This window comes from Xyrauchen texanus, chromosome 26, assembly GCF_025860055.1.
Source record: "Xyrauchen texanus isolate HMW12.3.18 chromosome 26, RBS_HiC_50CHRs, whole genome shotgun sequence".
Taxonomy (NCBI): Eukaryota; Metazoa; Chordata; class Actinopteri; order Cypriniformes; family Catostomidae; genus Xyrauchen; species Xyrauchen texanus.
Genome location: NC_068301.1, coordinates 30,719,921 through 30,733,364, shown reverse-complemented (window position 1 = coordinate 30,733,364; position 13,444 = coordinate 30,719,921).

Genomic DNA, 13,444 nt, shown 5'->3' with positions numbered 1-13,444 from the left:
AGACAAGTGTATATGTATGTTATGCCGGCAAACACAAGCACTGGTTAAAAGAGGAAATCTGGAGCGGCACCACAATGCTAACCATCCGACCTTTAGGGACAGCTATCCACAGACCGTATTCAATCACAGGCATCGCACTGACTTGTATGGAATGATTTTCCGGACATTATTCAAAAGGAATTGCAAATTGTATTTGCAATTGCGTTTTCAATTTGTGGACGCATAAAATGTGACATAATCCAAACGCAATTGCAAATCGCGCATTGCCGTTTGCATTTTCGTTTAAGCGAACGCGCAGTGACTGCCAGATTTCAAATGGAAAAGCAAAGTCCGTTTGCAACTGTGTTTCCCATATCTTATGAGTTCTCTTACGAGAGGTTCTCTCGTATTGCGTAAGCTAGCTTACGCTACGGGAAAGATTCATCTTTTCTGAGATATTGAAGCCAAAAAATTATCCTTAATTTTTGTATCCATTGTCAACGCAGTGCGGCAGCTGCAGACCTTGAGCGGGCTAGCTAGCGAGCTCATAGGTTGCTCTGCGGCAACTGCTGCAGCCTATAGACGAGCTTGGGCGAACTCGCATCCAATGAGAGGCGTCCGCGCGCTCACTGCAACAAAGCCCGCCAAAAATAGAGTGCATATAAGCGTAGTTCGTAGGCTGGAACCCTGATTTTCATCTCTTCAGCGAAGCTCTTCGCATCTCTGAACTGGAAGCCGCGTCGCCGTTCGAGGGGCATCAAGCAAGCGTGGACAGCGCTCAAAGAAGCCGGCCGTCTTCGCCACCTTCAGCCGTCCTGCGAGCTACGCCATCCGGCGACGTATCCTTTTTAAAGCAAGCTAGTTCTTATGAACTTCACAAAAGAGTACGAGCGTCTTTTTAAAGATGCCTCGCTCCACTTGCGCCTCATGCCGTGCCCCTCTCAGCACCGGAGACCGCCACGTCATCTGCACTCTCTGCCTGGGACTGGGGCATGCAGAGCTCGCCCTCGCTGAAGGCGGATGCGATCTCTGCGAGGAGCTTCCGATGTCGACCCTGCGGGCTCGACTCGAGCGCTCAGGACCGAAGCCGCCGCGCGCCTTCCATTCAGCCGCGCAGTAAAAGCGCCGCTCTCAAAGGCTGCCGGAACCAGTGGTAGAAGCGATTGCCTCGCCGGAGCCCCTCCCTCGAGCATCGCCTTCATCATCCCCGCCCACCCGGGACGCGCAGTTGCCGCCGAGCGGCTGCTCTGCTGCCATCTCGGACGAAGAAGCGGAGGATAAGGGCTGTTCCATCATGGCTTCGGACAGCGAGGAGTGGTCAGGCTCACACGCCTCCTCCTCGGCCCAGGAATCCAGCAAGACCCGCGCCCGAGTCGAAGGGGAACTAACACGCCTCCTCACACAGGCCGTCGACCGCCTCGGGCTCCATGCCGCACCTTTGCCCGCCCTCCGCGAGATGGCGGTCTAAGCTGGTGCTCCCGTCTTAAGGCCTGCAGAACTACTTCCGCCTGTGTTGGCCGCGCCTATACCGCCGCCGGCCAAGCTTCATCTGCTCTGCATTCCATGGCCGTCTTACAGACAGAGGCTGTTTCAGATCTGACTAGCCGACTTGGGAGAAGCTGAATGCACTACGCGCCGCTCTCTCTGTCTGGTCTCTTCGGTTCCGCGGTGAGTGGCATTGTTGACCGTTTCTCGAAGCCCAAGCCATGAATCTCTTTCTGCCTCGTCGCGCTAGCTCCTCTGCAGGCCGCCCACGTGACCAGCCTCCTGCACGAGCCTCTTCACAGCGCCCAGCTCAACAAGCCAGACTTCTCAGCGTCGACAGGGCGGCCGCCCTCGATCAGCGCTCAGACAGCCGCCGCAGACCGCCGCCCCCTGCGGGCCTCGGCCTAAGATTGTACTGAAACCTGAGCAACCGAAGTCCTCCTAGCGTTGTTGAGAAAGCGACGGCTCAGTCCCGCCACGGCCGGACCACCGTCAAAGCTTCGCCCCTGTCAGTCCCCTTCTCTCAGGCTACTGCAGTGGTGGATTCAGCAGCCAACAAGCCGGTGATACTACCCGTTTGCCTGCACTCAAACGCCGTTTTCATGGCGACCCAAAGAAATCTTGTAAAGAGTAAACATGCCTTATGTGTAGAAAATGTGCCCACAATCCAGTGCTCACCCCTACACACAAGCATTACACATCCCGTGTCCCTATCAGAGCACACTCACATAAGCGGTTACGACCCGCTCGAGTGTTAGAGTTAATAAACGCGCCCACGAGCCCGTCGCGCGTCCCTCCTCTGCCCGCTCTGTCACACGGCCAGCTGTATGTAAGTCCCGTACGCCCCTGTCAGTCCCCTTCTCTCAGGCTACTGCAGTGGTGGATTCAGCAGCCAACAAGCCGGTGATATTACCCGCTTGCCTGCACTCAAACGCCGTTTCCACGGCGACCCAAAATAAAGCCTTATGTGTAGAAAATGTGCCCACAATTCAGTGTTCACCCCTACACACAAGCGTCCCGTGTCCCTATCAGAGCACACTCACATAAAGCGGTTACGACCCGCTCGAGTGTTAGGGTTAATAAACGCACCCACGAATCCGTGCGCGCGCCCATTCTCTGGCCGCTCTGTCACACGACCAGCCTTATGTGTAGAAAATGTGCCCACAATCTAGTGTTCACCTCTACACACAAGCATTACACGTTCCGTGTCCCCATCAGAGCACACTCAAAAGCGGTTACGAACCACTCGAGTGTTAGAGTCAATAAATGCGCTCACGAATCATGCGCGCCCATTCTCTGCCCGCTCTGTCACACGGCCAGCAAACACTTCTCTGTATGTAAGTCCCGTGCCCGTGGCTATGCTTGCGCATCACTTAACAGACGTGACTCTTTCCCCATTCACCTCAATCGGAAGTCACTCACAGAACAGCCTGTCCATGCTGTCTCGCGAGCAGTCCAGCATAAGCACAGTAAGCGCGCTCACACATTCTGTTCAGCGCGCTGTGTGCGGCAATCAGAGCGATTTGGCCATTCACCCTCTAACATTACGCTTCAAAGCGTGGGATATCCAGGGATATTCCAGGGATATCCGAATGGGTGTTAAGCACAATAAAACAGGGCTATTTGCTACAGTTCGATCGCCGTCCTCCTTGCTTCAGAGCGTGGCTCGAAACTACTTTAAACACGGAAGCAGCGTGCATGCTTCGTTCAGAAATAGCAAACCTTCTGTGCAAAAGGGCCATAGAGAGAGTGCCGCCTCCCCTGAGCGAGTCAGGGTTTTACAGCCGTTATTTTCTTGTCCCCAAGAAAGACGGCGGCCTCAGACCAATATTAGATCTCAGGGTTTTGAACAAAGCGCTTGCAAAAAGACCGTTCAAAATGCTTACAACCAGCAAACTCCTCGCGCATGTGCGCCAGGGGGACTGGTTTATTTCTCTTGATCTGAAAAATGCATACTTTCAGATTCAGATAAATCCCCGTCACAGGCCATTCTTGAGATTCGCCTTCCGTTCCTTCCATTCGGCCTGTCCTTAGCACCCCGTACTTTCACGAAGTGCATGGACGCGGCGCTCGCACCCCTGCGGAGTCAGGGTTTGCGAATTCTGAACTATTTGATTGGCTGATTTTGGCACAATCACATACGGAGCTTCTGTCTCACAGGACAGTTCTCCTCAGTCATCTGAACAGTTTGGGCCTTGCAGTCAATTGGACCAAGAGCTCACTACAGCCCAGTCAGGCAATTTCCTTCCTTGGAATAGAACTAGACTCAGTGGCAATGACGGCTCGCTTATCTACACAGCGCGCCGTGTGCAGCGAATAGCCGCGTCATTTCAGATGAACAGCCTCACACCTCTGAAGAAATTTCAGAGAGTGCTAGGCTACATGGCCTCAGCCGCAGCAGTACTTCAGCTGGGTTTACTGCACATCGCCCGCTTCAGCATTGGCTAAACACCGCGCGTCTCACCGGGCTTGGGCCACAGGCCGCCAGCCCATCAAGGTGACTCAGACCTGTATTTCAGCTCTGCAGCCCTGGACAGTGGCCGAATGGTATCAGCGGGGAGTGACAATGGGAGCTGTATCTCGCCGAAAAGTCATCTCGACAGACGCGTTCAACACAGGTTGGGGCGCGGTCTGCGAGGGCTCTCCGGTTTTCGGCCTATGGTCAGTTCAGGAAAAGCTCCTTCACATAAATTGTCTGGAAATGATAGCGGTCGAGTACGCGCTCGTGCGCTTTCTCCCGGTCATTCAGGGTCACCACGTTCTGGTCCGTTCGGACAACAGATCTGTGGTATCCTACCTAAACCGTCAGGGCGGTGTCAGATCCAGGAACCTCTTCCATCTGACGAAACGCATACTGAGTTGGTCCCAGTGCCACCTGCGCTCGCTGAGGGCGACGCACGTGCCAGGCCACCTGAACGACGGCCCGGACAGACTGTCCAGAGACAATATTCCCCCAGGGGAATGGTCTCTGCACGCTCAAACAGTCCAGACGTTATGGCACCTATTCGGCAGAGCGGAGATAGACCTCTTTGCGTCCAAAGAGAACTCTCACTGCCCAATATTTTTCTCGAAAAGCGAGGACACGCTGGCCCAGGACTGGCACAGACGCCCGCTTTACGCCTTCCCTCCCGTCTCGCTATTGCCACAGGTAATGCAGAGGATCAGGGAAACGCATCACTCGGTGCTCCTCATAGCCCCGCGTTGGGAGAATCAGACATGGTTCCCGGAGCTTACGCAGCTGTCACTGACAGCGTCGTGGCCCATCCCAGTGAGAGCAGATTTCCTCTCTCATGCTCGCGGCACAATCTGGCATCCCCACCCAGAGCGCTGGGCGCTGCATGCGTGTGTGATCAACGACTACCCGTCGCTCTGCCAGAAGGAGTAATAAACACCATCATACAAGCTAGAGCCCCTTCCACGAGAAGACTCTATGCGTCAAAATGGTCTGTGTTCTTAAAATGGTGCACTGACCGAGACCTGGACCCGCGGACATGTGGGGTGTCGTCGCTGCTCGTATTTCTACAAGAGCTGCTGGATAAGGGCAGATCCCCATCCACGCTCAAAGTGTATGTGGCGGCCGTTGCGGCGTTCGCTGAACCCCTGCACGGCCAGTCATGGGGTAAAAGCGAGCTGGTCATCCGCTTCCTCAGGGGAGCTAGAAGGATGAACCCCCGCGCCCCATCGGTTCCTATCTGGGATCTTTCTATAGTTCTCGAAACTATGAAAGCCCCCCTTTCGAACCACTTCAATCCGTGGATTTGAAATACCTTTCACTCAAAACCGTTTTTCTGACTGCCCTGTCATCAGTCAAACGTGTGGGAGACCTTCACGCGCTGTCTGTCAGCGCTGCGTGTCTTGAGTTTGGACAAAGTGACTCCAAGGTCATTTTAAAGCCTAGACACGGCTATGTTCCCAAGGTGATCGGTACTCCTTTCAGAGCACAGGTCATTTCCCTATCGGCGCTGCCAGCACCCGATAGCGAACGCGACGCCAATCTCCTTTGCCCGGTCAGAGCACTGAGATTGTATACTGCGCGCTCCGCCGCTTTCAGACGCTCTGAGCAGCTTTTCATTTCGTTCGGAGGGCGCACCAAAGGTCTCGGCGCCTCGAAACAGACATTATCTAGATGGATAGTGGACGCTATTGCTGCTGCATACGCGTCAAAAGACCTGCCATGCCCGTTGGGCATTAGGGCTCACTCCACTAGAGGCATGGCATCCTCGTGGGCATGGTCCAGCGGGATTTCCATTCACGACATATGTGTGGCAGCGGGATGGACTTCCCCCTCCACCTTTGTCAGATTTTACAATATGGAAGTGCCCGCTCTGCAGGCAAAACTACTAGCGGTTTAATACGCTACAGCTCCCCTGGTGAGCTGCACTGATGGGACACATTCCACACAGACCGGCACCGCCGCTCTGTCGTTCCCTTCCCACTGTGTGCTTATGTATTACACAATCAATGACCCGCATTCTTGCCGGCCAAATATTATTTCGCCACTCATAAGGGCTCCCCCGGGTCCCCCTTAATTCCCTGGGGCTCATACAGTGGATGCTTGGCGCGCACGGCGTTGACAATGGGTTCCCGTAGCGTAAGCTAGCTTACGCAATACGAGAGAACCTCTCGTATAGCGTAAGCGATACGTAAGAGAACGTATCGGTTACCTAACGTAACCTCGGTTCTCTCTAGATGAGGGAACGAGTATTGCGGAGCCGGCCGTGCTCGCGCCACGAGCGACTTTTCGCTTCAGTCAATGAAAACCAGGGTTCCAGCCTACGAACTACGCTTATATGCACTCTAGTCACGCCCATTTTGGCGGGCTTTGTTGCAGTGAGCGCGCGGACGCCTCTCATTGGATGCGAGTTCGCCCAAGCTCGTCTATAGGATGCAGCAGTTGCCGCAGAGCAACCTATGAGCTCGCTAGCTAGCCCGCTCAAGGTCTGCAGCTGCCGCACTGCGTTGACAATGGATACAAAAATTAAGGATAATTTTTTGGCTTCAATATCTCAGAAAAGATGAATCTTTCCCGTAGCGTAAGCTAGCTTACGCAATACTCGTTCCCTTATCTAGAGAGAACCGAGGTTACGTTAGGTAACCGATACGTTTTGGCCCTGTCATATTTAAATAGCAATTTCAATTACCACGTCTGCTTTTTCACTTTCTCAGCGTCGCATATGTAGCCAGCCAAAACTCAAATGGAATACTAATTCCCTTAGTATTTCCATTGATGCCTTACACAGAAACCTGTCAATCAGGGTCAAGGGTGGGATTATGCTATGGGGCGTGTTTGTCTTGGGAAGAGACATCACTCACAGTCGACGGTCAAGATCAAATAAACCGGCGTCTGTTCAGGGCATCACCTCTTTATTTATTTTGTGTTTATTTGACAGGGACAAATGCATAGAACATTGCTTTATAAAGAATACAAAGTAGATGCCACGCATACATTTTTCTAGCCATGACTAATTTGCAACCCCTGTCCCTGGTTAGGCTTATAAATTTAAAACAAAAATTACAGAGTATTGAGTTTAAGATTTATAATTAATAAAATACATACAACAAATACATCCCATATATGAAATAAATATGGGCTTAAGTAGATGTGGAAGTCACTATAATCAAAGTCTAGACACATTTAACAATACAAGAACACAAAAGGGTGCATATGTCTGTGCGTGCTCACATATGCAACATTATGTTTGTATGCATTGTGTTATGTCCTGTACAGTCAGTGTTCACAAAGTTGTTTCAGTTTCAGCCATTGCTTTAAATGTGTATTAAAAACCTTGAAGTCTGTCAATGTTTTAATTTCAGATGCATTCCACAAATGTATGCCTCTTACTGAAAATGATGTCTGACCAAATGTTGTTCTACGTTTTGCGGCTATAGTTTCCACTTATTGTGCCTCTAGTTCTTATTCCGCTCTTTTGTTTACGTAGTAGTTGACAGAATATTTCTGGTGCAACGTTGTTCACACACTTAAAAATTAGTTTTAAAAAACTTACAAAACTGTCAAAACTCAAGATATTATGCTTCCTTAGAATGATGCAGTGATGCCATCTTACAGATTTCTGGTCCATTACTTTTAATGCTTGTTTATAAAATGACTCTTGACCGTCGACTGTGAGTGACGTCACTTCCCAAGACAAACACGCCCCATAGCATAATCCCACCCTTGACCCTGATTGACAGGTTTCTGTGTAAGGCATCAATGGAAATACTAAGGGAATTAGTATTCCACTTGAGTTTTGGCTGGCTACATACGCGACGCTGAGAAAGTGAAAAAGCAGACGTGGTAATTGAAATTGCTATTTAAATATGACAGGGCCAAAACTCGTAAGATATGGGAAACACAGTTGCAAACGGACTTTGCTTTTCCATTTGAAATCTGGCAGTCACTGTGCGTTCGCTTAAACGAAAATGCAAACGGTAATGCGCGATTTGCAATTGTGTTTGGATTATGTCACATTTTATGCGTCCACAAATTGAAAACGCAATTGCAAATACAATTTGCAATTCCTTTTGAATAATGTCCGGAAAATCATTCCATAGGACTTGAGTGAACATTACTGCAAACGTTTTGCCTGTTGGTATTGTGAAAGTGATGCAGCATAAAATGGACTAGACCTGCATTTAGTTTAATTTACTGAGGAAGTTATTGCCATTAATCTGCTTTCTTAAATGATACAAAGTAAATAACAAACATACATGAACCAATATCATAAGCTTCACAATTAACTGTTATTAATGGCACTACATATGATCTGCTCATTACAGAATGTGTTGATTTTTTTCCCACTATGAACAAAATAACCTTATCTACATAATTCATAAATGCTGTTCATTATTAGTTCATGATACCTAATGCATTAATTAAATTTAAAGTTCCCTCTTATCACCTAATTTTTCAAAGGCCCTACCTACATAATTCTATAAAGTAAATAGAAAACTGGCCACATTCCTTTCCTATTTGTATTCATATGAATTTAATGCAACTTAAAATTGATGTTGTGATGTAAAGTTCTTAAAGCAATAGCTACGACCTGTTTAATACAGTCTGCCTAAATAAAAGGCCTCAAGTTGGAAGTATTTTGGCTTTCTTTCTCTTGCTTCATTAGGTAGATCTTGCCTTTAATCAGGGCTGAGGTCAGGGATCTTGGGCTCAAAAAGGTTGGTGACCACTGTTGTACAGTATAACCTTTATTGTCAGTGCACATGACCCAGATGGCAAACATAATGCAATAAAACCACTCTAATTGTACTTTGAACCCATAATAATGTCATTACAGGTCAGACACTCATGACAACCCTCATGAGTCATGTGAATTGGCTAGGTTGGTGAAGTAAAGCACTCCTTGCTTTTTTCTTTTTTTTTTTTTTTTATAATTAATATTTTATTTGTATTAAAACACAGAAAAACAAAACATAAATACACAAAATCTACTTTTAACACCCCTTACCTCCCCTCCTCCCCATCCCAAACCCTCAACTTACATGAAAACATATTGGAAAACAAAAACCAAACAACTAATAGAGGGAAAGAGAGAGAAAAAAAACATATATATAAATATCACAAACATTGACAATTACTCTCTCTCCACTATTCCACCCAAGAACCCTCCAAGAATGCTAAACATCCACCCCATTTTCCTAAAAACAAATCCAGATTCCCTAAGAGACCCCTCCTCTAAGGCTGGCACTTTCCCCACCTCCGAGCACTACTCCTGAAACGGGGGAGCTCCAACCGACTTCAGCCCTCTCAAAATGACCTGCCTGGTGACCATAACACAGGATAGGACCCAATCCTCCATGTTTATTCTCCACATTGATTTCTGCCCCATCTCCCAAAATACAGAGTGTGGGGCAAAACAAAACCCGAGTGCCCAAGATGTCACATAAAAAATTCTGAACTCTCAACCAAAACCCTTGGATCTTAACGCACCCCCCAAAAAAAATGGGTTGTATCTCCATCCTCCAATTGGCATCGCCAGCAGGTAGGTGTGTCTCTAAGACCAAGCCTATATGGTCTAGAGGGGGTCCATGTAAAATATTGAACTCAATAAGCTGAACCCTTGCATCTCTAGATACAGACTAGATGAAGCTCCGTCCCTCAGACTCTGAATTAGCAGGGAGTAATACACTGATGCCTCATGACCTTTTCCAAAAGCAGTAATCACCTCTCCCAAAGCATCTGCCACTTTAGGGGGGTGTGAGCTACTCCCAAAAACAGTACAGATAATTTGGCGCAGCTGTAAATACCTATAAAACTGATATCTGGGAATCCCAATATGATCTCAAAAGATCTGAACACTCCACTCTCATATAGGTTGCCGAGTGTAGTAACCCCCTCACAATCCACAATCACCAACAGAAATGGGACTTGTTGATACATCATTTTTGCTGGGCATCACAGGAACTGTGCTTGACTTTAATTCCTTTCTCTCAGGTAGGTCCCTCAAGCTAGCCTGGAGAGGTGAGGTATCCAAGCCACATCAGCTACATACTGGGGTACCTCAGGGATCAGTGCTTGGGCCACTTCTCTTCTCTATATACACAACATCACTGGGACCTATCATTCAGTCACATGGTTTCTCTTACCACTGCTACGCTGATGACACACAACTCTACTTGCCTTTCCAGCCCAACAACACCACATTGACTGCTCGAATCTCTGCCTGCCTGGCAGACATCTTTGTCTGGAGGAAGGAACACCACCTGCAATTCAACCCAGCCAAGAACGAACTCCTTGTCTTTCCAGCCAACCCTGCTGTTGAACACAACACCACCATGTAGCTTGGTACAACTACAGTATCGCTTTCCAAAACGGTCAGAAATCTAGGGGTAACCATCGATAAAAAGCTACATTTCACAGACCACATCTCAAAGACTGCAAGATCATGTAGATTTACACTCTACAATATCAGGAAGATAAGACCCGTCCTCTCTGAATATGCCACACAACTGCTTGTTCGGTCACTTGTCATAACTAGACTGGACTACTGTAACTCTCTCATTGCAGGCCTCCCTGAATGTGTAATAAGACCTCTGCAAATTATCCAGAAATCAGCAGCACGTCTGGTATTTAATGAACCAAAGAGTGCACGTTACACCACTCTTTGTCTCTGTCCACTGGCTGCCGGTTGATGCACGTATCAAATTCAAGGCTCTGATGCTGGCATACAAAACAGTTACTGGGTCTGCTCCAGAATACCTAAAATAATTTCTGCAGAGCTACACACCCATCAGAAGCCTGCGGTTGGCTAAGGAACATCGCCTTTTTGCACCAACACAAAGAGGCACCAAAACACTTTCCCAGACATTCAGTTTCATAATACCACGTTGGTGGAATGACCTTCCTAACTCCATCCGTGAAGCTGACTCACTCGCTGTCTTCAAAAAACCACAAAAAAAAAAGAAAAAACACTTGTTGCACTTTAATCTGTTTTAAATAATATTCTGATGCTAGTGAAACTTTGTATTATGGCACTTTTCATACTACTGTCTCCTTAAGATGATTCCCTTATGTTTTCCTCTTTTGAAAGTCGCTTTGGATAAAAGCATCTGCCACATGAATAAATGTAATGTAATGTAAATGTAAATAATTTTGGGTTCAGCCATATGATTTATGCAACATTTAAATAAATGTCCAAATTAAATACTCTTCCCAATCTTGTCCAAATCACGTGCAAATGTGAAATAACGGGGTGTGACTTAACTTCTCCGTTTAGTTTGATAGAGAGACTTTGTTATGGCGAAATAAGGGCAAGGACTTCCTGTTCAATAGAAAACCCCGGAGGGGCTCTTTCAGGTGGAAGTGATAAATGAGCCAAATGCCTGTCCGAACGCATAATAATGAAACAAAATCTTGGGTAGGCCTAACCCACCTTTGTCAATCGGCCTATGTAATTTGTTGAAATGTAGTCTGGGACGTTTACCATTCCAAATGAAGGACTTCGCTATGCTAACAATTTGCTTGAAATAAGAGAGGGGGACATCTACAGGAAGAGATTGTAATAGATAGATGAATTTTGGAATATAGTTCATTTTACAAACATTAACCTTCCCAATCATCAACAAATGTAATGAAGCCCACCTGGGGATCTTGTCTGCTTCACCCATAAGCTCAGCTCAAAAGACCCCGTTTCTCCTGTGTTCCCTTCTTTTCTACATTTCTGACCCAGGGTGTGTTCCTTTGTTCTCAGTTTTTTACTCTTTTGATTGGCTTATTTTTGCCCCAAAAATATTCTAAGAGATAAGTTCCAAGCATTCTGTTGGTTCGTTTTTGCCACAGTGGGATTACTGGTTTTGCCTCCCATTGGTTCGTTCTTATCAGTTTCTTACCTAAAGAATTTATAATGTTGAAAACTGTTTCTAGGTTCCGCCCATCTCCTGTGTCAGAAATGCAGCCGTAGCTTATCACATCTTCACATTCAATTATCCTTTTATCGTTTTTGGTTTTAACATATATTTTGTAGTTAGTTACACACATCATTCATCATTTGTTAGCAGGCATACATTGTTTAAGATTTGTCACACACATATATACTGATTAAGATTGTAACACAACAGTGTCTCATATAGGACCGGCACATTTTTAGACACTGTGTTAAAAATAAAAGTTAAAAATAACGTTTCAGCATGTAGAGACTCCTGCTTTCTGTTTAATTTGTTGCGCTGTGTCTAGACTGTTTTTAGCGCAGGTGTCACAAAGATTTAACGTTCTGAACAAGTTCAGGCTGCAAAGTGGTGACTGTTACAATTTTTTACATTATTCCAGATTATTCTGCACCAAGCAAATGTTGAAATAAACGCCAATGTTGTTGTTTTTTCTTCTTATGCTCTAGTGTGCTGAGGAGCCGGCGTGGCTTGTATGTTTACTGTTACAATATTGTAACGAATGTTGCCTATGATGCTTAGCCTACATAAAATAAAGCCTTTAGCAACATGATGAACAATACACTGCTGCATTAAAATATAATCTTCAAGTGAGAGTTAATAAGACAGAACTGTAATGCCACTGTATACAATAAATCCTCGAAGTAATAATAATAATAATAATGTATCATATTATAATGACAAACTGGACAACAACAAATAATTATTGGGTTAAAAATATTAATATATACTGTAACAACTGAATTTAAAAAATGTACTGGGTGAAGTAGTGTTTTGCACACCCTGTTCATAACATGCATTCATTATCTTTAACAAGATTTGTATTTCATTAAACATTTGGAATATACTTGTCTACAATGGCTTATAGGAAGAATTAAAAATTATGATTTAAAATAATTTTTTTCATTTGTTTAGCAAAAATCTTCAAAATGGGGCCCCAGGTTGGTTTGTTGGTTGGGGCCTCAGAAATCATAAACCCGCCTCTTCCCCTAAGTACCGCCTTAAGTGCCTCCCATGCCACGCCCACGCGCCAAAATCAACTTTTGCCCCTGAATTTCAGCTAAAAAAAATAATGACTCTTCCTAATTTATCATTAATCTATTTGAGAAATATGAATTGTAGATGTTTATTTTTTTAATGTAATGACTCTTTCTCGAGCCAGCACTAAAGAAAACATGTCCATATCTTCCCTAATAGGGAAAGATGAGTTTAAGAAATAAATAACCTTCCTTCTATTCATGGGGTGCCCCAACCCATTCATATTCCATGTGGAGAGAGATAGTACACTCATATATTAACATTTGACATTTTGACATAATAGACAAAATAAATCGTGTCAAAAACTACATTATAAATACCACATTTCGACATTAGAAGAAAAATAAAACCTGAACTTCCCCCCCGAACAAAACAAACAGAAAAAAGAAAAAAAAAGTGTGCGTTAACCCCATTCACTACAGAGCCAACTGGCGTCAATCCCTCTAAACTCAAAGAGTACATGCACGCCTACGTGAGCCCCTGCGACAACTTTGCCATCTTATTATTTATGTCTGGTGTTTCTATTCAAATTTTGTGAGGCAAAATT